The 25,295-nt window shown below is 48.6% G+C and overlaps 2 long non-coding RNA genes across 2 annotated transcripts in view; one reads left to right on the forward strand and one right to left on the reverse strand.

Annotated features, from left to right (window-relative positions):
- The first annotated feature begins 2,355 nt into the window (after positions 1-2,355).
- Positions 2,356-9,869, forward strand: LOC140687483 (uncharacterized). The gene is made up of 3 exons (XR_012061872.1): positions 2,356-2,495; positions 8,735-9,023; positions 9,696-9,869. It is a non-coding gene; the product is annotated as an uncharacterized lncRNA (long non-coding RNA).
- Positions 2,997-25,295, reverse strand: part of LOC140687482 (uncharacterized) — a 55,820-nt gene continuing 33,521 nt past the window's right edge. Inside the window, exon 3 of the long non-coding RNA XR_012061871.1 lies at positions 2,997-3,295. This is a non-coding gene — a long non-coding RNA (uncharacterized lncRNA). The remainder of the gene's footprint in view (positions 3,296-25,295) is intronic.

Genomic DNA, 25,295 nt, shown 5'->3' on the forward strand with positions numbered 1-25,295 from the left:
CTAAAATTGTTTAATAAACCATGGAATGAAACAGTACGTGCCTTGTTGAGATCAAAGGACTTCTGTTACCTTCTTGTAAATCCAAGTGGAATTCTTTTGAAGGCAAACTCCTGGAATTAGTGGTTGTTTCTGAGGAGCGCTGATGGCGGGGGGGGGGGGGGGGAGCAGAAGGATCAGCTCTCGGGGTGCCCGGCAGGAAGCTGGAGGAACAGAGCCACGTCCAGGGAGTGGACGGGTCCTCAGCAGTGGCAACCTTGGTGCCGACAAACAGAAGAATTCTGCCGCTGAAGCTCGGGCCCCTGGTTCCTGCCAGGATGGCAGCACGAGGCTGGTACCACGATTGTGACTTCCAAGGTGGGGTGAGTGCGCACACATGCACTTAGATGAGAAAAGCAAGCACAGGGCTGGCGAGTTAATCAGTCTCCGTCCTAGCACCGCTGGTTCACGGGAGCAGACCCTGAACAAACCGCTTCATGCTTCTGGGTCTCAGTCCACTGGTGTCTAAAATGGGTCTCCCTGCGTGGAGACAGGTGAGTGAGGTGCTGCAGTAAGCGCTCAGCTGAGCGCCTGGCCCGGAGAAGCTCTGGGTAATGGCAGCGCTGGTGCTCATCATGACTGTTCGTTATTAGCGACAGAAACCAGCAGACGTTTCCAGAGGGCTTCGTCGGTGCCAGGCACTAGGGGAGGCCTTGGGGACTAACTCAGGACCCAGGAGGCCTGGCTCCGATTCTTAAGGGGAGGTTAGACAGGAGGCCTCCTCACCCACACGCCTGTGGGGCTGTGTCCTGCGTGACTGGTGCCCCCTAGAGGTGAGCCACACACTGCCCAGTACACAGCTCCAGGGACACCACTGGGAGAGGCACATGGAGAGGTCATGGAGGGACTGGGAGCCACGGAGAAGCCTTGGGGGAGCCCTGTTTGAAGGGTCAGCGGGCAGAAGCGGGTGAGATGATAAGATCTGATGGTCAAGGAGAAGCAGACGTGACAGAGCCACACAGAGTTCCTCTCTCCACGTACATAAGCACCTGTGTTGGTGAAGCATCTGTCCTTTTCGGTGACAGTGTTTGTTGCTACGTTCATCAGAAACCTGATGTCTGAAGACCCAGACCCTCTCCTCAGAGTCACTTCCCCTCGTCCTCACTGCTCCCACCCCGCCTCTCTGGACTCTGCCACAGAACGCACCCTTTGCTCGTGCCTCTTTGCGCCCTCCCCGACCCTGTGCTTGCCCTGTTGTCCCCTTGCTGCAGGGCGGGCAGCCCCGACACGCAGAGGCCGCCGCCCAGACAGCGCTCACGGTGAGGGCAGACGGGGTGGTCACGCGGCCTGTGGATGTCGCCGGACCCCTTTGAGGGGCCCCCGAAACTCAGACACAGGAGTTGCTGTTACATCGTTACATACACAGTCCTGAAAAACCTCCCGCTGTGTGAAACCATGCACTGAAACCCAAGCCAACTGCAAACAACCCTTGAAAACAAAACAGGGCCATGGATAAAAATGGTTTGGGGTAGGTCACGCAAAACCTATGGAACTTTGTAACCAAAGCACTCACAAAAAAAATGACAATTGCCATGCAAACACTAAGACTGTTCAATTTAGTGTCACTGACGGAGACTCCTTCAAGTCTTAACACTCCCAGCCTGTGATTCCTTCTCTGAGGTGCAGGTCCTGAGGGGTATTTGCTTTAAATAGAGATGATTTTTAAAATGAAAATTAGAAGCAAGACAGGGTGCTTGCAAGTCCATTGTTTCGCAGGAGAAACAGCTGCAGCTTCTGCTCGTGGATGTGCAAATCCTCCTGGTAGCCTGACAGGCGGGCAGTGAAGTGGCTCTTGAAGCAACTAAAGCAGCCACTGCTCGCATGAAAGGATGGCATCGCTAGAGATTTTCAGCATTTTTTAATTAATAAGGCTCACTTTTCAAGTGGGAGAAAGCTTGCCCCCAACTGCTTCAAACCATTAATGTGCTTGGAGAAAACACGTACGTGAACCACAGAGGTCCACGCTGCCCCCTCTTCATTCCTCCGTCAAGCCCTGTGAGTTCTTGCCAAGTAACCCGCGTGACTGCAGAGCCCACTGGCTGCCTAGCCCCGGCAGCGAAGCCGGGGCCGCCCTCGGGTGCTGGTGCCCGAGGGGCCTGGCAGAGGGGCTGGCAGAGCGGCCTAGCTGGAGGTTCTCTATACCTTTGGAACAAGGGCCCGCATTGTCACTGTGTGCTGTGATGGCAACCCTGTGGCTGACCCCGCTTCTGACTGGTGGCGCTGCCCCTCGCCGGGGGCCTCTGGTCACGCACCAAGTGGGGTGTCGGAGGGTGTGTGGGGTGACCTGAGGGCTTTGTCTTCTTCCTTTGGTGCAGAGTTGACAATACGTAAGTGCTGGAACATCACAAAGACTGCCCATCTTCAGGGACGGCAGAGAAGAGAGGAGCTGGGCTGGGACTGGCTCCTCCTGCCTGTCTCCCCACTGCCAAGCCACGCTGACTCTAACCGCCTGACCCCGGGTGAGTGACCACTCTGCCCTGTGCCCGGCACCGACCTGGAGCCCCACTCTCAGCCTCCATCGTCTTTGCCTGGACCAGCTCGGGCCCCCCTCCACCCGTTATCATCACTGCAGCTGGGGGTCCTTCAGGGTACAAACATCAAAACTCCTGACTAAGATCCCAGGGGGTTTGCACTGTCCTTGAAAGAAATGACAAGATGTTTGAGGCAGTCTGTGAGGCCCACCCAGCTGGACTCTCCCCGACTCCCCAGGCTCAGACAAGAGGGGTTCACTTGGTTTCCCCAGGTCCCTTTCCTTTTGTCCGCCGGGTGGACCTGCTTCCCTGATGACTCTCGCCCCGCCGCAGGCTATGCCTGGAACCTCCCCCCTTCCAGGAGCTCCTGTGGCCCCATGGTCTGCAGCAGCCCTGCACGTGTGGCCACAGGCTCTGCGTCTTTCTCCACCGCTCCTGACTGTCTCCTAAATGGGCCCCAGGAGGACAGACCCACAACCGACACATTCGTCGCTGCTTCCTCAGTAAGGTGTGCTCAGCACATGTTTACGCCTCCACTGAGAGATGAGGGCTTGAAAGCTCATTAAGGGAGGGGGACCTCAGAAACATTCAATTCTCAGACAAAAGGCACATTCAAAACATATTATGGTGATCATGTGACAAACGGCAAGAAAAGTGATACCCAGTTCACCAGGGATCCTGAGACAGGAAATTAAGCTCTGCGGGCCCGCTGACATCCGCGGGGAGCGTGACTCCGTGGTGTCCGAGATGGCCGGCACACGCCCTCCTGAACATTCTGGAGCCAGAATCTGCACGAGGAGAAACAGACATGGGTCTTCTGGTGTCTACTTACTGCTAGTGTCACAGAGTTACTTATGGCCAAATACCTCAAGACAAATTATGCACTTTGGAATTTAAAATGCTTTTTCTTTGTTTCTTCAGTGTAAAAGCAATACATCCTCATTAGATTTCTGTAGCATTTGATGTGTCCGGTAAAGTGAAATCCTCTCCATTTAATCCCTCAAATTCTCCAGCGACTTTTTCTCTAGATGTATGTGGTAGTTTCTCATTGTTAACTTAGTTTAAAAAACTGAGAGCAAACAAAAACATTCTCCTCAGCTTGCTTCTTTTACTTAACAAAGTGTGGGTACCTATCTAGGGACCTTCATATCAACCTCACTCTTTTCAACTTTTCTCTGGGTTCTGAACAACAAGGTGACCACAGTTTATTTAATCAACACGTCATTGATGGAGATACGGGTATTTCCAATTTTTCACAATTACAAATCACCCTGCAAAGATCATTTTTAAAAAATATGTCCTTGCATAATTGGGTGACAGTTTCTGTAGGATAAATTTCTTCCTAGAAATAGAATTCATGGAGCAAATGGCACGAACATTTTAAACATTAATTGACACTGCCAAATCGCCTTCCACAAAAAGACTGTAAAAAATGTACACTCTTACAATCAGTGGGAACTTATACCAGAGAGGATGGTTTTGGGTGGAAGTGACAGGAAACCCAACTCAAAATGGTTTAAACAAATGAAAATGTGTCGGATCATGTAATGGGGAAGGTTGCTGTAAGCGCTTAATAGGTATTATCAGAGCTGGGTTGTCTCGAGCTCCCAGCTAAACTCTGCTGTCTGCTGGGTGTTTGCCTTACAGTCGGACAGGTCTCTCCTCATGGTCACAGGAAGGCTGCCAGCTGCAACTGGGCTACATGGCCCAAGGTTCACATCAGGGGAACAGAACCTCAGGAATCACTCTGATTGGGCTCCCACTCTGATTTGCTCGCATGCTCAGCCTGAACCACTCAGTGTGGCCAGGGCAGCATGATGTAGGGGCTGGTTTAGCCCAGGGTCACGTATTCTAGCCCTAAGGCTGAGTGTGGCTGGGTATGGAGCTCACACCACAAAGAGGCCTGCCCTGCCCTCAGAAGTGCCCTCTGCTTGGCTTAATGCTCTGCTGTCATCATCCTGAAATTCTTCATAATTGTTAAACAAGGGACCCCATGTTTACATTTTGTATCGGGACCTGCAAATCATGTAGCCAGTCACCACAGATGAAAGTTGGGGCTGATTTTAGAAAACAGGGAATATAGCTGAGTTGACAAAACATAAATGCCCACTGCGATGGGCTGTGCTACGTCACGTGACAAACTGGGTTTCTCCTGGAATAGTTCTGTCACCTGCGGTCTCTAATCCTGCACTTCGTGTGTGGGAGGGTTGGGCTCCACCAGGGTCTCAGCTCTGCTCTTCCCCATGGGTGTCTGCCTCCCTTAGGTTGTGGAAATCAATCTGTACCTTGCACCAAGTTTACGGACAGTGACATTCTTAAATCTAAGTTGCCTCACTGTATTAGTATTAAAAAGTGGCTGTAAATTAAAAGGGAGAAAACCATGTTACAAGAATGAGAAAACTGAATTGATGGATCCCAGCTTTATTCAGCTCTTGGCAACCACCAGTGCTATGGAAATTTTCCAATATGAAAATCCCAAGGTTTAGGGCAATGCTTTTTGAAGGTTCTTATAAATTGGTAACAGCTTGGTGTAGTGGATTAGACATATTTCCTTAGTCTGCTTTCTTTCCACAAGTAACCCAATTATTTTCCTCTAATTGAGGAGCAAGGCAGACACTTAAATGGCATCTAAATATTTCCGATGTGCTTCCTTTTCATCCTCATAAATGGTCCCATCCATCCATTTCAGTGAAAAGTATATTATATGGCCATCTTTCAAAAAAGGGATTAATATATTTACTTTAGCTATCAATATGTGAATATATTCTCTTGCAGAAAAGAAAGAGAAAACAGAGCATTCCAGGTGAGGTGAAAGTCCTTTCTGACCAACTCTCCCCATCTCCCATTTCCCATCACTCATTCTCCATCCTTGTCTCTTCTCAGAGGTGACCGGTTATCAGTTCTGTATCTTCTTCCAGAATGTTCTATGCATTTAGGTCTCTCTCTCCACAGGAAACATCTAAAATTGTTCTGTTTTCACATGAAGGCATCATCATGTACGTCTCCTGATTTTTTAAAAAGCTCACATAGCTTGGTGAGTTTCCATGTGATCATGTGCAGATCCACCTCGCCCTTTTTTAACTGCAGGAGAGCTGGTGCTGTAGAAACAGTTCACATCTTATAAAGCCTCCACGGGCCTTTAGGCTGACTTGTGGTTTTCACTGTTTCTCACGCACAAAAAACACTGCAGGGAACATCCTTGCACGGGCCTCTGAGGGCAGCGTGCTTGCCCAGCATGGACACTGAGAGGTGCTAGGAGGCTGCAGGGCATGGGGGCCTGGGGGTCTCTGTGAAGTGGACTCTGAGATGGCTGACCAGGGGCTGGTCTGGGGAAGGAGCGGCAGTGAGACTGGCCAGAGGGGCCTTGTGATGAAGCTGCACTGAGATCTCAGTCACCCCCGTGGTTGAGGGGGTGAGCTCTGGCGCAGGGATGGCCCTTCCAAGTTACTCCGAGTGGAGCTGGGTCAGGTGTTTGCACCCCACATCAGTGGACTGTGGGCTGTCTTAGGGGAGGCGTGACCTTGAAGATCTTCAGCAGGCCCAGGGATGGGGAAGGCCAGGGTGTGGTGCTGGGGGCTTGACTGTGGCCGTCAGCCAGGAACACTGGGGACAGGACAGCGTGAGGAGCGGCAGGTCAGGTCCTGAGGGTGGGGTGTGGGCAGAGCCCCACAGGCCCCCGGGGTCCTCACGTTTAAAGAACGTGAGATTGCCTCTAATGGGCTGTGGACTTGTAGGGGGGGTGTAGTTAGGAGGGGATGGGTGGCTTGGTTTGGACGGGAGAGGACATTGTCAGATAACCTGAGGCAAAATCTGAGGCATCCAGGACCAGTGCCACCGACCTGCAGGTCTGCAGCCATTTCCAAAAATAGCCTTGGTTTCCCACCGCTCGGACTGTCATTCTGTCACCTACCAAGTTAGCGCAACCTCATCTTTTCCCTTCAAGGCGAGTGGCCTTTAAGGTGATGTCCGGGCTCTGACACCTTGTCAGATGCCCCTGACCAGCGCCTCTTTCAGAGCTGTGAGACTCTAAATGTAAACTGTCATCTTTTAACGTATGCTGCTCAGGTGGCCCCATCACTTGCAGGAGCCTGAATAAACTGGGGTTTGATAACTTGTTTTTATACAATAAATTTTATTAAACATAAATGGGAATCATTAGCTGAAACACTTAATTAAAACCATGGCCAAATTAGATAAATGTTAAGGAGAGTTCTCTAAATTTATTGCCCAATGATCTATAGGCTTGCTCAGAAATACACTCCCGGAAACCTCCTTAATGAAGCTATTAAGTGCATAAATATCATATGTGCCAAATGGCGAAATTTAGTGATGATCTATCCCAATTCACTTGCTAAGTAAATAAACCCCCTTGAAAGAAGCCACTAACTTCTGCTGCTGACAACCACAGGACAAAATCCCTCACCTGCCTGAAAACAGACCTTTTAAAACAGGCAATTTATTGGACCCCGAGGCTAGGAAGCAAGGAGCTTCTCACCATCAGGAAGCCACGGGCTGCTGCACTTTTGCTCGGTCTCTTGCAAATACAGAGCAGGCACCTGCCAAAGACACACCCAGGCTTTACTTCTCTGTGCTAACTGATGTGGAGTCTGGTGGAAGCTCCTCTGCTTGCAGAGGTGGGTGAGCTCTTGGCTTGACCTGGAGGCCCAGGAGGGCTGCAGGTGTGTGCAGTCTGGAGGTGTGGCCTTGAAGGCGCCCTGCCTACCCACCCCTCCCATCCTTAGAACCTTGCTTGTAGCCTTTAGCGGCCAGACCTTCCATGCTAACAGGTGGATGATCCTCTGCTCCTCACTCAGGGGCTCAGGTAGGAGGCTTGGATAGAAGGATCCCTTGATGGTGATCTTGGCCCACAGCTGGCGCTACGTGGATCGGCCCGCCTTCCCTGTTGCCCTCACTGACCTCACCAACTGCTCCTGTCCCGCCCTGCTCACAGCTCCAGCTGCATCAGCACCTTGATGCCTACCTTCTCCCAACCTGGGGTGCCCTACCCCCACCTCCACGATAACCACAGGGCTGCTCCCTCCCCGCTCTGATGGCAGGCTGCCAGCTCACCTCTCTTCACTGTGTCTAAATAGGACTCTCGCCCCTGTCGTCCTGACCCTGCATTCTGCTTGTTTCATAGTGCTTGTCTCCACCTGACATATTTCAGATTTATCCATTTATCATCCGTCTTCCTTCCTATGAATGTAAACACCAGTGGAGCCGTGGGAGGGAACAGTCACTTTTTTGCTCACTGTGAATCCCTCACACCTAACGCAGAGCCTGGCACACGGAGGATGCTCACCAATTTTTTAAATAAATGAATGAATAATAAGCAGCAGCCACTTGGAGGCTGTGCTGTGCTGGGACAAGAGCTACACCCTTCCCTGGAATGGTTCCCGGCTCGCAGGGATCTGAGATGAAGTAAACAGGAGATGATGGAAAATCGGGTGGCGTTCTCATGGGACGTGCGGGTGTGGAGTGGCACGTGGGTGGGGAGAGTGCGGACGGGAGAGGCTGAGCGTGGAGTGGGGGTCGCCAGGTGAAGGGGGCTGTGGAAGTGACTGGCTGAACAATGCCAGGGCCAGGTGAGCGGGGGCTGGAGGACTGGTCCCGGAGGTACCTGCATGCAGGTGGGAGTCGAAAGCCTCCTGAAGGTGCTGGTCTGTCTGGGATGCCTCTCTCCCACCTGCCAGTCTGCCTTTCTCATGAAGACAGAAGCCTCTGTAGATGGATGCATCTGCTGGATGCATTACATGGACCTTCTCTGAACCAATTTCTAAGATCATCTTACCCTGCAGGCAAGGGAGGTTTATTTTTTATTAAAGTGGCAATATCAAGTTTCTTGTAAAAGTGCATTCAGTAAGAAAGTGAGTCAGTTGAATAAAAAAAACAAAAAACAAAGAGTTAAGTAAATTAGATAGTGTTAACAGACAGTATGGAGAGATGCAAGGCCAGGGGAGGTGGTGCAGGCTGGGACACGCTGGGCCCCGTCATGCCACAAAGATGGCCTGACTTCACTGCGTTCCAGTGAATCAGTGTTTCGTGGCAATGGGTGTGGACATTATACTGCCCATTCTACTGGGTTGAATAATGTCCTCTAGAAGTTCACATCCACTGGGGACCTGAGAAAGTGCCCTGTCTGGAAGGAGGGCCTCTGCAGATGCAGTTAGTTAAGACGAGGCTGCACTAGACTAGGGAGGCTCTAACACAATGACTTTTCTTATTAGAGGAAAATCTGGACACAGAGACAGACGTTCAGGAAAGAAGGCCATGTGCTGACAGAGGCAGAGACGGTGACACAGCCACGTGCCCAGCGATGCCGAGGGTCGCTGGCAACCACCAGAGCTGGAAGGGCTGGGCAAAGATTTCTCCCAGACACTCTGCAGGGGTGGAAGGGCTGGGCAAAGATTTCTCCCAGACACTCTGCAGGGGGCAGTGTGACTGCCAGCACTCTGAAGTCAGACTGCCAGCCTCCAGACCCCAGAGGACAAATTTCTGTTGTTCTAAGCTACCCAGGTAATGGTCATTTATCACAGCAGCCACAGGAAACCCACACAACCACTTTCTGAAAATTGATCATTAGATGCTCAATTAATAATTAAGAAAAATGGCCTTCTGTGGTGTATCAATGAACATCCTGACAGTCATTAAACTTCTTTCTTCCATTTGTTATCCTGGGTGAATCCTTCCAAAGCCATAAGGTGAAACCCTAAGATTCTGACCCAAACCACGGAGTCATCAAAATATTAAGTGTATTTTATCTTAACAAGTAGAAAACTACCCACCTTTGCATGAAAAACAGGCTCTTGCTGATTTGTATTTTTATTTCCAATAAATCTGATGCCATCAGGCAGCAGGACAGGTGGCTGGCCTGGAATAATGACCCTTCTGGATATATCCTTCTCTTGTTCTCATTTACAGTGTTGGAGGCATAAAAGCATATTTTCATAAAACCAACCCTTCCATATGAAAGCAGATTTATCATTCAGATCCATCATTAATTTCCCAATGACGTTCTCACTGCCCATAAAAAAGACTTAGAGCTCTTTATGAAAATTTTATTCCAGAGAAAATGGTCTTGGAACATGGTCTGTACCGACCTCTTTTAACCTCTGGTTCCCTGTGTTGTTATTATTAAGTCATAATGTCGCTTCCTGCCAACATCACTCTTCCCTCTTTGTACTTCAGAAACCAAGCGATGCCTTTTGGAGTGGAGGACAAGTCAGCACTTAGTCATCGCCTTGTGCTCCTGGCCAGTCCCCGCGCTCCTGCTTGGATGGCAGTCTTACATCATCTTTTACGAGTACTTCAACTTATTTGCAATTAAGTTTAGATTGTCTAATAAAATCTGGTGACATTTTAGCTTACAGTTTATGTCCCAGTAAAAGGCTCCAAATGTTATTGCCATAAGAATCCATGTGACAACCCAACATAAACCTTTTGTCTCGGGCTGGACAGCTGACTGTGTGTTTAGAAACGGTACAACAGGGAGATGGAGGGACCAGGGGCTGTGATGTTGATGATTCCCGAGGGCTTGCTTCATTTCCACTGTCAAGTTCCTCTTCTAGAACTCAAAATGGTTCTGCTCTTCCTCCCACCCCTCTCTCCCTTTCTTTTCTTCTCTACTTCCTCATTACTGAGGTAAGAATACTTAACATGAGATCCACCTGCTTGATGTTTTCAGTGCACCATACCGTGGTGTTAGCTACAGGCACGGTGTTGTACACAGATCTCTGGAACATAGTCATCTCGTGTAACTGAAGCTTCATACCTTCATATGTCTTGAGCATCAACTCCCCATCTGCCCCTCCTGCCAGCCCCCACCAATCTCCTCTCTGCTTCTCTGTGTCTGATTGCTTCAGATAGCGCGCATAAGTGGAATCATGCGGTATTTTGCTTCTTTCCTTAAGCAAAATGTCCTCCAGGTTCTTCCCTGTGGTTGCATTTGGCAGGATCTTCTTTTCGAAAGCTGGATAATATCCCACTGTGTGGGATGCAGCACATTTCCTTTGTCCACACACCCGCCCCGTGGACACTTAGGTTGTTTCCATGGCTTGGCTATTGTAAATAGCACTGCGGTGAACACAGGGGTGCAGATATCTCTTCAGATCCTGATTTCACTTCTTTTGGAGGCATACCCAGAAGTGGGATTCTGGACAGAAATGGGTTGAGACACCTCTGGATAAGAGCAGGGGGTGGCTGGCCAGTCTCAGCCCTTGCCTGGTTCGTGGACGCAGTGAAAAGCGGCAGAGAAGGCTCGCCATGTTTTCAGAGAGAGGAGACATGGGGACTGAGTATGCAGGAGGAGAAGAGGCCAGTGAGCTGCTTCAGTCTCCTACTGAAGGAGATGCAGTGTAGAAGCAGCGACTTCATTTTCAAACAGAAAGTACATCCGATGAGGAAAAGCTGCCAGTGCCTTTGGAAGCAGTCTTCCAAAAGCCCTTGGGATTTATAACCCTGAACTACGCTAATGGGTGCTCTGGATGAACCTCTAGGTGTAACTCGGATGAAGTGTGGACTATTCCATGACTCCCACGTCTTAAGAGCTTACAGATTACAGAAATGAAACCAGTTCATGCATAAAATATCTGCTCTCAGAGTATTTTCATGCTTGCCCTTGTGCGGGGATCTGGGTTATAAAGTATTGTGGTTAGACCTGAAAATCCTCCACTGTGTGGACAGAGGACCCTCTATTTATAGCTCTCCTCGTGGTGACTTACAGCGTGTGCATTAATCTCCATGCGAATTCTGAGCTCCCAAATGCCTAAGGAGATATGCTAAACCCTTTTCCCTATGGAATTCTTCCAGACAGAATTTAAGAGACACCAGAGAATGGCATTTATACTGAGTATGCAGTTTCCTAAACACGAAGAAGATGAACGGCTCTCAGTTAAGGAACAGGTCAGACAGGAGCCTGAAACTGGGTATTTGAGCCGACACAGAACAGAAACACCTCAAGTGGCTTTGGGAAGTTTGCTGCATCTAAGCTTCCTACAATCCTATGATTAGAAATAGATTGAGGTCAGAGAGTGCGGCCCTATTTGAATTAATGAAAAAGCCCAATTGCTCAGAGCGCTGGTTTCTGCACGGCCTGTCTGACTGCCGGCTCCGGAGGTACGAGGCCTCCTTTGCAGGGTGGAGGCAGCAGCGGGCCCGCCCCTTCCCTCCGATCCCCACTGTCTGATAACAAGATTCCAGATAAGATTGTTGTGGAGAAAAGGACAAAATGACTCTGCTATTAATTCAAAGGAGGAGGGATTATTAATGATAAGACTGAAGTGTGAATTATTTAAAAAGAAAAAATCAATCTGTTTACTCTTAAATGCTGGAGAAGCTTCAAGAGCAGTAAGTAGATGGACCTTTTGCCCAACAGAATGTGGTCAAACTAAGTGTCCATTCACTAGTCTAACCCTGGGGTGATCTTAACCCCGCTGAGTCCCAGGTCCTCCGCTTTAGTAAGTTCCTGGGCCACCGTCAGGGTTACAGGTAAATACTCAGGGCTTGCCTGGGCTACTGCTGTGGAGGGTCTGGACAACAGGCCTGCCTCAGTGCACAAAGGAAGTGGGGTAACGGATGTCATGTGAGGGGAGGTCTTGGTTCCCCACCCTGGGTTCCTGTTGACCATTTTAAGGCCCTAATCACTCAGAGTTCTTTGGTAGCAAGCAACAGAAACCAGCTCTGCTATTTTAAGCAACAAAGAAGTTTCCTGGAAGGCTATTGGGTGGCTAGTACACAGAGTGGACAGAAATGCTGGCGAATCAGGCCCAGCAGCAGGAAGGAAACCAGGGAAGTCCCTTCAGAACCAGAACTGAACTGAGACTTGCTGGCACTGGTGTCTGTGTTTTTCTCTGCTGACCTGAGTCCCTCCCGCTTTGCCAGCCTGCTCCCTGTGGGAAGGCAGGGCGCCTTCATTGAGCTGCACTCAACTGAGTGCAGGGAGGGGGTGAGTGACGTCCCCAAGCAAACCCGGATGCCGGGAGCCGACATGCTAGACGTCTGTGGTGGGCCTGGTGTGGCCTGAGCCTCCCGCCCGCCCTGCGTGCCCACCGCCGCCCTCCTCTCTCAGGCTTTCTCACTGAAGCCTCCAGCCTCTGCCAGCTGGTAAGAAGTCCTTGTCAGTTCCAAGTCAGCTGCCGCAGCTTGTTTATCTGAAGTCAGGATTTTGCAGATGCATTGCCTGCCACCGCCAATATTCCTGTCATCAGGCAGGCAGGCAGCAAGTGGCATATGCTGCTGTCCCAGGGAGTCTGAGGGTCTTTCTAATGATGCACTCCAAAACTTGGCCTTAGATCTCAAAAGTTTCCAAGTTAACTAATAACCAGAGTCCCCAGAAACAACGTGAGCAAACATTCGTTCCCAGTGCCTTTCCGAGGCAGAGCCTGGATGCGTGGGTTTGAACGAAGGCTGAATAAATAACCCGCACGTGTTATCTCATGCGAACGCCGGCTCCCCATTTGTCCCCCTGTGCAATGACTTCTTTAGTATTCTGTGAGTAAATTCCTTAGATTTGTTTCTAAAGTATCTTATTCTGTAAGATATGAAGAAATCTAGGGAAGAAAAAAAAGAATAGAGGCATATGGGCTAATTAAAAAAAAAAGCTTGCAAAACTAACAGAAACAAACCGCCTCTGAGTTTCAGGCTTATGAAATATTTATTCAGTGGCAACGAAGACACTGAAGTCGGAAATGAACTTTGCAAAGTAATTACTTTTGATCCCAGTAAAACGCATTCAAAGGCCTTCAGGTAAACACCATCCTTGATAGGCAGGAGGTGAATTGTAAAGCAACATCATGCTTTTAAAGGAAACAAGGAATGAACCAAAGTCAGCAACTTGCCCAAGCCCTGTCGAAAAGCGCTCCTGTGTGAAATGTTCTGTGTGGTGCTCCCTGAGCGCACAGGGGAGATAAGAGCGGGGAAGACGAGACAGGATCAAACGGCAGGTGAGAAAAGCCACCGGAGGCAAAACCAGAGAGGAGTCTCCTTCTCCTTAAGGAAACCTTAAATAATGCACATGTATTTAAAAATAGAATGTGTGCAGCTAATTTTGATAAAGATCTTTAAAACAACATTAAAATGGAAATGCACTCAAACTAGGCATCTCCTGGGAAAATGTCACTCATTATGTTACATTTGTTTTCCATTTGGTTGCAGTGCTCTTGTGAAAATAGCTTTATCTTCAATACTCCCAGAGTAGAAGGAAGAGGTTTCATGGAGAGGGGAGCTTTTTAGCCTTTTTTTTCCCCCCAGTTTTATATGAATTCTCCAGGGAGAGTTTGCTCTGTGCCAGGCACACAAGCTCTACCAAGGACTGAGTTACCCGGTGCTGCTCCGAGGGTGTGTGTTTGCCTATATTCTTTTATTTTTAGATTTTAAGTCTGTCAGGGCAGGCCAGGGCCCATCCCCACGCTTATTAAGAAGTAACACTACCCACCAAAGAGCTCGGTAAAAATGACCTCGGTTCCAAGCTAGCACACGGTTAGTCCCTGTAAGACCTGGTTGTCCTGGGTCCACACAGACCCAGCTGGAGACGATGTGATGAGTTCGGAAGGTGGAAAGCTTGTCATGGGGCTATTCTCATCTAGGTGCAGGCAACCAGTCCTTTCAGGAAGAAGACACGCCGTCAGCATCTCACTCCTCACGAATGTCAGCTTTGGGGCTAGCAGGAACAGGTTCCCTTCTCTGAGAGCTGTTATAAGAAGTGAGTATTTCTATAAATTCCTCATATGAAAAAAGGTATAAAAATCTGAACCTGTCTCTTTGCTTTCATAAAAACCCTAAAACAATTTCTTATAGCCCAAATGTCATTTTTGAAACACTATTCTTGGAACCCTCCTGTTGAAATCTTGGGACACTACCTGAAAAGAAAAGAAACAAAAAAGCCTCCCTCCTCCTCATAAGGAGTAAAATTCTACTAACATTTTTGAAAGAAAAGCCTGGAATTGGTCTTTTTCTCCTGTTGGACTACAGAGCAGCAGGGAAGGTGAGCAAAGATTCAGAATAGCAATAAAGGTCAGGTCATCCCCCAGAGAGGTTCCCAGCTCCTCTGAGCCTTCGTAATTGGAAAAGTTGCGGATGCTGAGGGCATGCTTTCGAAGATTTGGAAACCAAGCCAGAGGTGCCATCTTTGGGGTTATCAAATGGGGCCGATCCTCGCCGTCCACTGAAGTGGGAGAAAGATTCAAGCTCTCAACACAGGCTTCCGGAAAGCCACTGAAAACCCCTGCTGGGAGAATGCTTGGTGCACAGGTGAGCTCCCAGGAGCCCTCCCAGGAGCTCCCAGTGGGGCAGTGGGAGGGCAGGGCTGGAAAGATGGAGAGGCCAGGCGAGGGCCCATGGAGGTGATCCTCAGGGAACCAGGAGGGTTTCTTAGGTTGGGGCTCACACATCCCTCGGTGGCTGGTCATTGGCCAAGGGCTGCCCTGGGGGCCACGAACTCCTGGCACCTGTGCTGTTAGCAAGTACAGGCAAGGGGGCTCGGGAGCCAAATGAAGCCAGAAGGGAGCAGGGGCCTTGCTCAGAAATGGTGAGAGGGGCCGGAGGGGACCTCGGTGGAGCACCTACAGTGCCCTCTGCCCCGGGCATTGCAGACTGAGAAGCCCCTGGCGGAAGGTGTGCCCCCTGAGTGCTCCATTCGTGCTCTTGGGAAACCTTCATGTGATGAGCCGCTTCCTGTATCTGCCCTGCTGATCCCACCCTCTCACGTATGAGCACGCTGAGGCTACACGGCCCAAGTCATCTGCCCAAGGGCACTACAGGCCAGTCACCAAGGGACACTCGGGCTTACTCCGGAGCCACGCCCCCTGCATCCCATCCCCAGCCTTTCAACTTCAGCCAAATGTCCTAACAGGCAATTTGTTGGAAAACCACTTCCTCTCCGAGATTAAACAGATTCCCTTGTTACTTTGCATGCTTTGTGGAGTCCTGGCTTGTTTGTCTGACTACATTCTTCTCTTCCACATGGAAGACAGGCAAAGACCCCCTCTTCCCCAGCAGATGTGACGGTATTGCTAAGTGACAGTGAGGAGTAATTAGTACCTGAATCCCACTGCCTGCAACCTGTGTGCCGTGGTTCCCATGTTCCTTGTCAAGCGGGCTTCGAGGCGCATGGATAATTCATGGCTGCAGCCCGCGTGCTGGCAGAGAGATTCTGCTCTGGCCGCTGCTGGAAAAAGCAGCTCAACTAACTTAATGGTGGGGGAGGGTGGCGGTTTGCCTTCTGAGAGAGGGTTTGCACACACGGAACTGGCTGATGACCAGCTGCAACGGGCTCTTCTGAACACACAGAGATGCCCCATCAACCGCCCGAAGCAGATCCCTGAGGAGGGCTGGGTTGGTCTGGGGGTTCCCCGTTCCCCTCCAAATGCTCTGCTTGTAGCTCTTGAGGATTTACTCACTCATCTAGGGAGTCCCTGTGGAGCCCTGCTGCGGGAATGAAGGAGTGAGCCAGGGCTCTGTCCCTGGTCGCCCACAAGGACAAACAGGTTGCTGGCGACTGTTGTCACTTGGATGCAGGGAGGGGCCCATGCCATCAGCTGTGGCTGGGCCGCACAGGCGGGGCTGGGGCAGCCTGCTGGGGGCTGGGGGTTCACTCAGCTCCTGGGAGGGAGCTGAAGGGGGATCCCAGGAGACAGGACACAAGGAAGACGCCCCCAGAGAGTGCAGCTCGAGCTTACCTGGGGCGACAGGCTTTCTCCTTGAGTTTGATATTCAGGATGGAGCTATTTCCTGGTTTCAGGGGCTGACTTACTAACACGTCTCAGGACAGGGTCTCAGAAAAGTGGCCAAGCTCTCCCCGCGGTGTGCGTGTATGTTTCTACGTGAGTGAGTGTGTCTGCACATGAATATATGCATGTGCATGTTGGTGTACATGCATCCATCTGTGTGTGTGTGTGTGTGTGTGCATATGTGATCTTGTGTCTGCCAGTGTGTGTTCACACTTGAGTGTGTAAACACGCTCATGTCTAAATAGATATGCATGTGTGCACACTCGTGTGAACATGAATTTGAATGTGTTTGAGTGAATGCACGTGTGAATGTGTCCATGCATGAATGTGCATGAGTATGCCTGAGTGTGCATGTGGCATGTATGTGTGAGAGCTGTGCACTTGTGCATGTGTGTGTGCATCTCTGCTCACCACCAGGTCCACACCTGGAAATCTTACTGGAATTATGAATGCAACGTGCTCCTGGAATAACTCAGCCTTTTTCTCAGTTCACCTTCCTCCAGCCCTCATGGAGACACGGTACCTTTGAGACTTTCCCACTTCTATGCCTGGTCTAGCCACTTCTCAGGGTCCTCTCTGACCCCCCTCCTCTAAGCCACGGGCCCTGCCCTCAAGGTCATTCCCTCTCCTTTGCACTGCTGCTGCTTCAAGCCTAGGTTACACCCTTGTTCTTTTTTATCCTTTAATGAACTTATTTTGGTTTTAAATTGAAGTATAACAAACATACAGAAAAATAAATGATATATGTACAGCTTGATGAGTTTTCATGAAGCAAACATACCCCTGTAGTCACATCCAGGTCAGGAAACAGACACTGCCATCCTCCCAGTGCCCCTTCCCAGTCACCAGACCCCTCCTGCCAGAGATAATCCCATCCAACACTGAACACCCTGGATTCGCTTTGTCTGTTTTTGAACTCTGTATAAAGGAAATCATGCAGTCAATTTGCCTTTTTGTGTGGCTTCTTTTGTTCAACATTTTGTTTGTGAGACCCAACCTTGCTGCTTATGGTAGCATTTCCTTCCCTTGAACTGCTGTATAGTATTCCACTGCATGCATATACCAACTTTATCCATTTTATTACTGATGGGCATTTGAATTGTTTCCAGATCTTGGCTATTTTGAATAATACTTCTATGTGTGAACATTCTTATAAATTTCTTTTGCGGACGTACATATGCATTTCTGTTGGGTATGTGCCCAAGAGTAGAGTTGCGGGCTCCTTCACTACTGCCTGCTTGGACTCTTGCAGAGCCTGCGACCAGCTCTGTCTTGTTCCAGCCTAGCCTGCAGTCCTCCTGCCATGAACGCAACTGCAGGAAGCCCAGCTCAGCTCCACTCTGCAACCCTCAGTTTCCACCAAGTGTGCCACATAAGAGGCACTGCAGGATGTGTTCTATGTAGCTGACGGCGACACAGGCCCGTGCTCCTCTTGCGTGGATTCAGGCCTCTCCGCACTGTGACGTGCAGCTGGTCCCCGTCTATCAGCCCCTTGAATGTAGGCTGGTTTTGATCAACAAAATATTCTACACTGAGGGCCCAGGAGCCCTTGGAGCTTCCCTCGTCTACCTGGAGCCCTGAAACCAAGCAACAGGCTGTGGAGGAGACCAGGATGAACTGCCACGGTGGGGAGAAGCCAAAGTATCCTGGCTAAACCCAGCCATGACCAAGCCACCAGTCAGCGCACAGAACCATGAGAAAGGGGTGGTGGTGATGTGCATTCCTGGGTCTGTGATGCGCGGGAGGCTGGCTGGCGGGCCCCACGCCCCTGCCTTTACCCTTCATGGTCCATTTACTTGACAGCTCTTGTCCTCTCTCTGCCTCCCCAGCTCTGCCTTGCCCTCCAGTCTCCATCCCAGTATCCCCTCCCCCAGTGGACTTCCTCCTGGTTCTCCACCCGAGCCTCGCCTCTTCTTCACTCCGTAAGGCTCTTCACTTCTCTTGGGCCACCTGCTGCACCTGCCCTGTGACTCAGTCGGCTGAGCGCCTCTCTCTCCCCAGAGCAGTCTTCTCCAGAACAGGACCATCATCACCGTTCGTGTCATTGCTGCTTCTGATAACAAGAACACGCTCTCCAGGAGCACGGGAGCAAAGGAGCACAGGAGCACCTTCTCTTGGCAGTCCCTCAAGGCTCTTCACAGACATCATCTCACTCACCGTGGGCCTCTCTGTGAAGAAGGCCTGTTGCCCTCTCGAGTGGTTTAGAAGACTGAAGCCACCAGGGGTAAGTGACTCCAAGGTGAAGTGGCCACTTGGACCGTGGTGGGAGCCCCACAGCTGCAGCCTTTCCACCTGCTTCGCTGCCTTTCTCTGCATGGCATCCTGCCAGGTACAGAAAAGACTCTCAAATACCTACTGAGCATAAACGAATCTGAATTACTGGGCCTCTAAAGGCTAATGTGTTACTCTTTCTAAGTAGGAAGTGATTTGAACCAATAAAGGAACACAAGAGCAGAAAACTAAGTGGTTTCCCAGTAAAGACTGCCTGGCAGGAAACACGCTGCATTGTTTTCTGGTTAAGTTAGGGGCATGGACCACTTTCATGTTATCCAGCACTGAGCTAATGATGCACACTTGACTTTCTTTCGCTCAGCTAACCCATGAGGCTATGCTGGTACCATCATTTTACACGCGAGGAAGCCAAGACTTGGGGTGGTGATGCTGTCCCAGGTCCCACAGTTGATGACGGCAGGACTGGCATTCATCCTAGGTCTCCCTGGGTCTGTTCATTTATTTAACAAACACGTATTAAGCAGACACTGCACGTTAACTTCAGAGGGTCAGCTCAGTATGAACCCCTTCATCCTCCCTGAGACGGACATTCACATTCTGGATGTTCTCCAAGCTTGACATGATGACATCTCCTGCTAAGCTGGGTTTTCTAGGTCTAAAGTCAGCATCATCCGAAGTCAGGCCCTTCCTGTGTGGTGTGAGTAACAAGTGGTTGGCTGTAGGGCTTAGGGCTTATTTCTTAGATTTCCAAGCTGTTAATGGGTTGGTACAATTTGGAGACTTGCTTGCAAGTTTACTATAAAGTTTACCTAGATAAAAATGGAGTTGCTGTAACATGTTCCCAACACTTTCCTTCCCCGTCTCATCACCTCCAGATAAATCTAATGCCTGAGTTTTCAGATGCTGTGAGCCTCTTTTTCTCCATATTGCTTAACCACAGAGTTTAAGATAAATTTTGGTGAGGTAATAATTCATAGCATGGTTGGTTGGAAGGGTTTATCTTCGTATTCCTTCTTAGATAAACATTAATAAAGAAAAATGGGCAAACATTTATCCTAAAGATTTTGCCTGGCGGCATAACATGGGTCACTTTCTCAATAAGCCTAAATAAAATTTTGTCCACTTAATGTTCTTACTCATTGGTTGTTATCTGGCAGAGTAACGGCAAGAATCTGAGAAGTCTTTCAGATGGAACTTAGTAACTCACGTTTAATATTTATGGGGTAGAAAGGCTTGAATTGGAATTCCCAAAGTCAGAATGCAGTGGAATGTAGAAAGCAGTTCTGGACACTGCTCAACCTGATACAAATCAAAGTGGATGCTTTGCTTTAATTGCACATTTCATCAGGATGCAGGCAGAATGCAGAATACTGTGAGTGCTTTGCTCCACTTGCTGACTGGAACAATGCATTTCATTCGTCTTAACGGCTCTAAAATTCAGTGAGTAGACTTGGTACTTACTTATGTTGCCCATTACATCACTTACAATGAATCTCCTAGCTCGGTGTAAAACGGCTGAACTCTGAAGTCATGGGTTCAAATCCTGGTTAGGTTCTTTAAAAGCTCTTTGCATTGCTGACCTTGGAGTGCCTCAGTTTCTTCATCTGTCAAATGGAGACCATACCCACATCACACGCACAGCACTGTTGTGAGGATTAAAGAAGATAATTTATAAGACACATCTACATCACGCCCAGCCTTAAGCAGGTCTTCAATTAACTTGCTATTATTTCTTCTGTCATGATTATTTGTAATTTTACATACATACATAAGACTAGACTTGTGTCGGGCAAAGAAAAAGTGGGCCACAAAACACTGGACATGACAGGGACTGATTGGTGAGTGGACGGGAGTATTTGGAAAATTGTTTCTCAGAGAAGTCACTGTTTGCAGAACTCCTTGAGGAGTGGGTGGCATTCCTCAGACACGCAGAGGAGATGGGGACCAAAGTCACCTCATACTGTCTGATGGCAGACAAGCAGGGGCGGTGCTGGGAGATGCGTGAACATTCTCACCTGCATTTCTCTGCTGTGCAGGAGGGCTGATTTGTCTAACTGCATGCTTATATCATTTCCGGAGTCACATGGTCCCCATTCCCCCTGCATTTTGATATGTTTTTCCAGTCATTTGTGTTCAGGGTGGAGGGATCTGGTTCCAGGAAGAAATACTGTACACTGGTTGCTGGCTCAGGACGGTGTACAAGGCACCTGCCACATGCCGGGTGAATGGTCAGTCAGGGTCACGTGGGGTGACCTAAGATGAATGACAAAGAGCCAGGCTGTGGGTGCAGATGCAGTGAGGGTCGTGGGTGGGAGTGGTGCTGCCTTCAGAGCCTGTTTGTTATTCATAGAGGAAAGCAAAATTTTGTAGAAATAAGATAAACGTTCCATGCAGTTGCACAAGTTTTCTTGTCAAATTAAAAACATGAACAGTGTAGCAGCAGCTCAAATATTTTCTGCTTCCCTCTGCCACCTCCAGCAAGAAGAAGGAAGAAAGAACCGTGGGGAGTAGTCAAAAGTGGGGGGTGAAATCCTGGTGCAGGTGAGGCTGGGTTTGCTGCCTCCACAAATCAGCAGATGCTGTTCATAAGCAACGGGGAAGGAGGTGGGAGAGCGTGAGACCACTTCTGAAAGGCGTCTGTCGCAGCCTCCAAGAGCACTCTGGCACTGCTGCTTTTGTTGTGCTGTGAGAGGGTGAGAAAACCGACTAGCACCCAGCACTGTGCCCATCAGAACACCCGCTGTCTGGATCTGTCCTGATGGAATTCAAACGCCACATCTGACCTGAAACAGATGCAGGCATCCTCCTGGCCCTGTGAATATCTGTCGAGTGAGGCATTTCAAAAGAAGAGGAGTATCCTGTAACTGTCCCTCCCCTCCACTCAGCCTTGCACATCAGGCACGTGTCAGTCTGGACAGTTCAAGCAAAGAGGGAACTAGGTGCTTGAGGCACTGTTGGTAGAGATGTGGTGTGCGGAAGCCATGGAGTGGGGCTGCTGGCCAGAAACCAGGAAACTGGATGAACCTGCTGGAATCTGCTGAGGATTCTACAGCCTGAAGCAGGCGGCTGACAGGGGAACCTGGGGGACCAGGAAAATTGAGAAGCTCCTGCTGCTGACACAGAACAAAGATTGATTGATTCTTAACTTTTGCCCTCCAAATCTCAATGAGCACCTCTCATAGGTGGAATTCAACTGAATTCTTGCTTGAAAGGGATTCTGGAAAATGCAGTTCCCAGGCTTCCAGCCCCTGAGATAACATGGCATAGCTGAATGGGCTGGTGTGACTGCCAACGATACCACAGCTGGCACAGTCCACCCACGTGACCACTTAGCATCCAAACCCACATCCTACCTGTATTTAATTTCCCAACAGTAACTACAGAAACATCATCATGCCTCCTCACATAAAAGGAGAAATGGTCACCTTCACCCCAAAAGAAAGAGGTCCACAGTTCTATCAGTTACCATATGCATCTCTGAGTGATGGTCATCTTGGTTCAGTAAAACTCACCCTTAGATAGACTATGGCCTGAAGTCTGAATTGTTAGCTTAGCCACAATCAATACACCTTCTATAAATAGTAGGGGTGGGAGAGCAGGGGAAGAGACCTTGGTTAATGTGCATAAAAACGTGCATAGTAAAGCGAACGGGAACAATGTGTATCAGAACCACAGACCTCATCAATGCAACTGGTCACAAAGCCCTGATTGGTGTTTATAAATTCCTTGTTCTGCAGCCCTTCCCTGTCCTGCTGTTTTTCAGCCATCTCTGAAGCTAGTATAGTTCTATACAAAACTGCAGTCCTGAGGGACTGAGCCTGAGCTCTTAGGGGTCCTGCCTGTTTTGAGCCTGCTGTGGTCTTCCACATGGAAATCCCAGAGTTTCAGGTCTCCTTCTTCCACCCCACTGTGCACCGGTAGCCACAGTCCCACATCCAGTGGCTTGGCCAGCACAGGAAGCCCTCTGCCTTGGGAACCATGAGAAGTAACCAGACTCTTACACCACATTTCTCCCTTGGAAACCAAGACCTCTAAATTCGCAGGGCCGAAAGTTGTGCGGGGTGAGGGTGGGGTAAAATTCTGTGTGTGGGCTGTTAGGTGTATCAGTGAGGGGAGCCACTTGTATCTCTGCCCCTTAGTTCCTAGACCCACGTACTCCGGCTGGGGAACAAACAGCACCATTTACTGGTCCTTGGTCCAGAGCTTAAATGGCATCTTGTCCGTGCAGACCTGAACTGTAAGATGCTGTCTCCCACTGGCACCACAAACGAGTCTTCAAAAAGCTACTCCTCACAGGACCTCATAAGAAGACTTCCCACACAGCTACAGGGCCCCTGGCAGTGCAGCCTGGCAGAGCAACAGAAAAGAATGCAGAACTCAGTCTGCCCAGCTGATTTTTGACAAAGGTACTAACCCTAAAGCCATTCAATAGAGGAAGGACAGCCTTTCAACAAATGGTGCTGGGGCACCTGGACATTCATAGGTACACCCCCCCAACAAAAACCATACACACAACAAAGATAAACGCTGAGCCACACCTCACACCTATCACCAAAATTAACTCATAATGCATCAAGGGCTTAATGTAAAACTAAAACCATAAAACTTTGAGAAACAAACTACAGAATAAAATCTTTGGGATCAGGGGCTAGGTGAGTATCTTAGACTTGACACCAAAGCTCAATTAATAAAAGAAAAAAAATGGTATGTTGGGACTCATCAAAATCAAAAGCTCCTGCTCTGTGAGGGCCCATGTAAAGAGGACGAGCAGACAAGGCACAGACAGGGAGAGAACAGCTACAAACTATGTATCTGATAAAGGATTAGGACCTAGAATAGACAAATAATTCTCAAAACTCAACAGTAAAAAATCTCCAAACAGTCCAACCAGAAAATAGGCAAAAGACATGGACATATTTTACAGAAAAGATATACAGATGGCAAATAGGCACATGAAAAGATATTTAACATCATTAAGCATAATGAAAATGTAAATTAAAATCACAGTGAGATATCACTACACACCTGCCAGAACGGCTAAAATAAAACCAAAATAGTGATAACACCAAACGCTGGCGAGGATGCCGAGAAACTGGATCACTCCTATGCTGCTAGTGGGAACATAAAATGGTACAGCTGTGCTGGAAAGCAGTTTGGCAGTTTCTCATAAAACTAAATGTGCAATTACCATACAATCTAACACTTGCTCTCTTGGGCGTTTATCTCAGAGCAATGAAAACTTACGTTCATACAAAAACATGTACATGGATGTTTACGGCAGCTTTATTCATAATAACCCCAAACTGGAAACAAGCCGTAGGTCCTTTAGTGGGTGAAGGCTTAAGCATATGATGGTTCATCAAACTGTGAAATACTGCTCAGCAATTAGAAGGAACAAACATGGATACACACAAACTTGTATGTACGAGTGAGAAAAAGCCAATCCCTGAAGGTTATAGACTTTCATACATATGATTCCACTTTATATAACATCCTTGAAATGACAGTTATGGAAACGGGAGGACAGATCGGCAGTTTCCAGGGGCTGGGGAAGGCGCAGGGGTGAGAGGTGGGTTTGGCTATAAAGGAGGAGTACTCGGGATCCACGTGGTGGATCTGCTTTCTGTCTTGACTGTGGTGGTGGCTACAGGAACCTCCACGCGTGTAAAACTGCACGGAACCACACACACACATACACATACACACACACACACACACACACGAGTGCAAGGAAACTGATGCAATCTGAGTGAGACGGGAGGGCTGTATCCGTGTCAATTTCCTGGATATGATATTACGTTCTAGTTTTTTAAGATTTATCACTGGAGGAAAAGAATAAAGGCTACATTCCTAAAACTGCATGTAAATCTATGATTATCTCCAAATAAAAAGTTTAATAAATAAGGACAAGGTGATGAGGAAGCAGTAGAAACAGTAAACCTTCAGAGAGGCCCCAATGACTCATTTCTCCTGCTATAAAACAAGTTCCTAGGGCAGAATCACATTTCAGTAGACATCTGTTTGACAGATGAATGAATGATCATGGCATGCTCGCACCCACCTCACCCAATGTCTGCCTGAGTCCATCTGATCACTCTGCCTGCAGAGGGATCTTGTTTGGTCTTCCTGAGTTTTAAACTTCAAATAATTTATTTTAGCAAAATAAATACATTTATAAAAGATTAAAGGCAAATAAGTACTTGTACTTGTGAAGTTATTATATGATAATTTAATCTCCTGCTACCTTAATGTATTGTCTTATGGTCTGCACTTCTTATTTGGATATTTCTTAAATGAAAAAAAAAGTTTGTATGAAAATAATAGTATGGCTAGAGGGAATATAAATTTATATAGTTTTCTTGGGAGGCACCACAATGACAAGAATCAAAAACGACCTAAAAAATTAAAAAACCCTTTAGTCCAGCATCCAACTTCTATGAATTCACCCTAAGAAAATTACTGGACAAGTGTGCAAAAATGTATGTGCAAGGTCATTAACTAAAGTGTTATTTATATTAGTGAACAAACAGAAACAAGCAAAATGTCCAAAACAAACAAAAGATCGTTTAAATTGCAAAGCTGCATAGTTGGAAAAGATTGGAAAGGATCAAGCCCACTCAAAATCATGCTGTGGTTCTGTGTTTACTACAGTGAGGAGGCGTGCCACCTAAATTAGGCTGACGTCACAGGTCTCACACCAGCACACTGCACAAGTCCATGCTTGTTTGTAAAATGCCGAGGCTCTGTGTGGGGGATCACAGAAGCACACAAGCAGGGCATCGTCCAGAAGGGAAAAGACCCAAAGCTTAACTGTGCTGATCTGTGCGGGAGA

The sequence above is a fragment of the Vicugna pacos genome, chromosome 19, assembly GCF_048564905.1.
Source record: "Vicugna pacos chromosome 19, VicPac4, whole genome shotgun sequence".
Classification (NCBI taxonomy): domain Eukaryota; kingdom Metazoa; phylum Chordata; class Mammalia; order Artiodactyla; family Camelidae; genus Vicugna; species Vicugna pacos.